This window comes from Nannospalax galili, unplaced genomic scaffold, assembly GCF_000622305.1.
Source record: "Nannospalax galili isolate Female #2095 unplaced genomic scaffold, S.galili_v1.0 scaffold664, whole genome shotgun sequence".
Lineage (NCBI taxonomy): Eukaryota > Metazoa > Chordata > Mammalia > Rodentia > Spalacidae > Nannospalax > Nannospalax galili.
The window spans coordinates 5,581,691-5,585,580 of NW_008354274.1; the positions used below are offsets into that span (position 1 = coordinate 5,581,691).

The 3,890-nt window shown below is 44.0% G+C and overlaps 1 pseudogene; it reads right to left on the reverse strand.

Moving 5' to 3' along the window:
- Positions 1 to 351: 351 nt before the first annotated feature.
- Positions 352 to 3,890, reverse strand: part of LOC103748724 — an 8,450-nt pseudogene continuing 4,911 nt past the window's right edge.

The following is a 3,890-nucleotide window of genomic DNA, read 5'->3' on the forward strand; positions in this document are numbered from 1 at the left end:
GGCTGGGCTGAGAGCTGAGATGGCAGAGAACAGTTCACCCTGCCAAGACTGAAGGGGTACATGTATCCAGGATGGGATAAGATCCATGACCCAAGGAAGTCCCTGACAAGTAATTCTTGATAGACGATTCCAGAACAATAAACTGATGAATAGAAGATGAATAGAAGATACAAAGAGTGATAATCCCAACACTGCTCCTCACGTATCACCACAGCACACCTTAGAGTCACTTATCTGAATGTGAACAAACTGCACATCATAACATTTGGCGTCTACAATAGTGCAGGGCTGTCTTCAGGCTACTGCAGTAGTTTTATACATACAAATTAAAATTTAACAAATCACATAGCATCAACAAGGTGTTTTCTCTCTAAACTTTTGAAGTGAGTTTCTCTCTTATCCCCACAAAATAAAGTAGTGCTTGGGGACAAAGATGCAGCCTAGCAAACCCACGCAGGAAGCCAGGATGGAGAAGACCTCCACAGCCACCACGACCTTCCCCTCGGCACTGTGGTAGACAGCAGGAAGGTGACCCAGACACTGCAGAACACCAGCATGCTGAAGGTCAGGAACCTGGCTTCATTGAATGTGCTGGGCAGGTTCCTAGCTAGGAAAGCCATGGTGAAGCCCAGAGCCAGAAATCCCAGGTATCCCAGGCCACAGTAGAAGGCAGTGACTGAGCCCTCATTGCACATGATGATGATGTGGCCATGCTCAGAGTGTGCATCCATGTCAGCAAAGGGAGGCGATGTTTCCAGCCAGATTCCACAGAGAGCCACTTGGATCAGACACAGACGGGAATGATGAAGGTAGGCAGTCCTGACAGAAGCACCCACCTCACCCTTCTTCCCGGAACAGTGATCTTGAGGGCCAGAAGCACAGTCAGTAATGTTTTTTTCCAAGACAGTGGACACAGCCAGAGTGAAGAGAACCCCAGATGTGCTCTGCTGCAGGTTGCAGGTGGCTGTGTTGGGATGTCCAATGAAGAGCAAGGAGCAGAGAAAACAGAAGGTGAGGGCGATGAGCAGGATGTAGCTGAGAGTCTGGTTGTTGGCCTTCACGATGGAGTGTCCTGGTGCTTCACAAAGACCCGAAGAACAAGAGCTGTGAGTGCAGACAGGCAGAGGGCAGTGCAGGCCAGAGCCATCCCCAAGGGGTCTCCATAAGCCAGAGAGGTCACAGCTCTCTGTAGACAGAGGGTTTTCCCTGTTAGCATACTGCTCTGTTGGACACTTCACACACTCTTCCATATCTGATGCACAAAGCAAAGAATAGTCAGCACAGCGTAATATTTCTCTGTTATTCAAAGGATTCTTCTAGTAAGTGCTTTGGGAAGAGTTAGCAAAAAGTCTTCTATGTTGCTGTGAATGACAGTGAAATTAGAGCTTCCTGAAGCAGTAACTCCCAATGTACAATGCCCTTCATGTTTAAGATGAGGGAAACCCATGAGTTTCTTATTTCTTATTTATGTTACATATTCTTGTGATATTATCTTCAAATAAAAGAAACATGATTCATCTCTTGGTGGACTCTGATTGGTAAAATAAAATAGCTTAGATTTTAAACACTTCTTGTCACAATAGCTTTAGGGTTAATAAATGCCTAGTTTACACACTGTTATGTAATCTGTGTGTAATTAATGATAACAGAAAACATTGTTCAATGACAGGTGAGGTCTGTTTGTCCACCTGAAGCATCATGTCTCATGGGTGTACATGGATCTGGTATTAGGACAAAGGAATCTTAATCCTAAATCTGTTTTATAAGGGACCATACTTCTATTAAATGTTGTACATCTGATAAATAATTAGCCCTAAAGCCCTTATTCCATCTTAATACCATCATCCTGGGTTATGTATACTCATGTTAATTTGGTGGAGCAAAGTATCTTGGTTTCTTCCTCAAATCTGCCTCACTGAGCTTTGGTCTATGTTGATGTACACTATAGTCACAAACACAAGGAAAAATCAGCATGAAAAATAATATGCTGAATTGGAAGCATATTGGAACTGATTATATATATAATTTAAGCAAATCACTCCAATTTAAAAGTTACATTCTTCACTATGGTGTCCTTTTCAATTTTGCTTTAAATTATGCTCAGTCATTAGAAATAGTGATGAGTGACAATATCTTTCCTAATTCGAATTATTCCCATTTGGAAGTTACTCTGTTCCTACTTATTGATCTCTTCCATTATATTTATAAGTCATATGCTTTTTATTTGGTCTTTTTGAATCAGGGTCTGTGGGGGGTTCAAGCCAGCAACCCCTGTGCAGTGATGATTGGGGATGAATAAGCATGCCATTTGCCAGCCCACACTGCCCCCAGTACTGGGGACAATCAGATGCAATGGGGAGCCTAGTCAAGCAGGGACTCATTTATTGCAGGTGTTACAGAGCTTATAAAGGCATCTGGAAATCCTCCCCCCCGCTCGTGAGGGTGTATCTTAAGGATGGTCATGCGCTGATCATCAGTGCAGAAGTATCCTTCAGACTTTTTAAACAAGTCAGGTCGTGCCCCAGTAACTTCCTCTTGGACCTCTGCAAGGTGGGGCCTTTAGGTCCCCACATCTCCCCCTTTTATTTTTATTTTAAGGCCGGACTGACTTTATTTCATGGGTTACCCACCTCATAGATGGCTCCCTGAGGAGAGATGGCTATCTCCTTCCTCAAATCTTATGCATTTTTGCCTGTCTTAGGTTGTGTCACCTCTGATCAAGCCCTGACCAAACCTTGCCCGTCATTGGACCATGCACCTGGCCATGTGCATGTCCTGTCTTAGGAGTGCTTGTCATGGGACATCTTACCTGTCCTTGGCTAAAAATGCTTCATGATTAAGGGCAGCCACGTGGGTAATGCCAGCCATGATAGTCTTAGTCTCTGCTTAACTTGGTTAGCCAAGCATGGGCAACCGGAGGGGGTATACTCCTGGGGGAGTCTGTAATCATGAGGAGGTGGGCTGTGGCAGTTCCAAGGGTCCTCTGTCACCGAATTGTCTGGTAAAGACACTTAAAGATAAGCATTATCAAGAGAAACAAAGCAAGTCATGGTGTAGGACAAGTTGAAATGCTTCTGAGACCATGTACCTTTTAGCCAACCAGCCAGTTGTCTTCCTGGGGGAGTCCATAATCATGAGGAGGTGGGCCGTGGCAGTTCCAAGGGTCCTCTGTCGCCAAATTATCTGGTAAAGACACTTAAAGATAAGCATTATCAAGAGAAACAAAGCAATTCATGGTGTAGTACAAGTTGAAATCCCTTCTCAGGCCATGTACCTTTTAGTCAATCAGCCAGTTGTCAGAGAGGCTGACTGGAAATGAAACCAAGGAACTGGGTCCTTCACCTCAGATGGCATGCTAGTCAGTCAGATCCTGGCCTATCCACTTAAGGTTTTTTGTAGGCACCCATATGGGGTTTGAATCTCCTGTAGGGTAGACACAGCCAAAGCCTCAACCCATGGTTAGCAACGGATATGGGCCTTTCCATTGCCCCATAATGGGGTCCTTCCACCTTACTTGTACCTCAGGTCTCTGCTCCTGTCATTCCCAATGCTTCTGAAACCAGGATTCCAACTGATTTTTTGGGAAAATTAAGTATGTTAATAGCGAATAAGGCCATACCCAACTGTTGGTGGAGGCTTATTCCACCTTTTTGTTTTTGTAATTGAATTTTTAGGTTTTGATGGTTGTGTTCTATAATGGCTTGAACTTGGGGATTGTAGGGAATTCCTGCATTGTGTTGAATTCCCCAAAGTGAAAAGAAATCTTGTAAATTTTTACTCACAAAACATGATCCATTATCAGTTTTAATTCTTTGGGGCAGTCCTGACGTAGCAAAGCCCTGGAGAAAATGAGACTGAGCATGTTTAGACTTCTCTCTTGTATGAGCAGT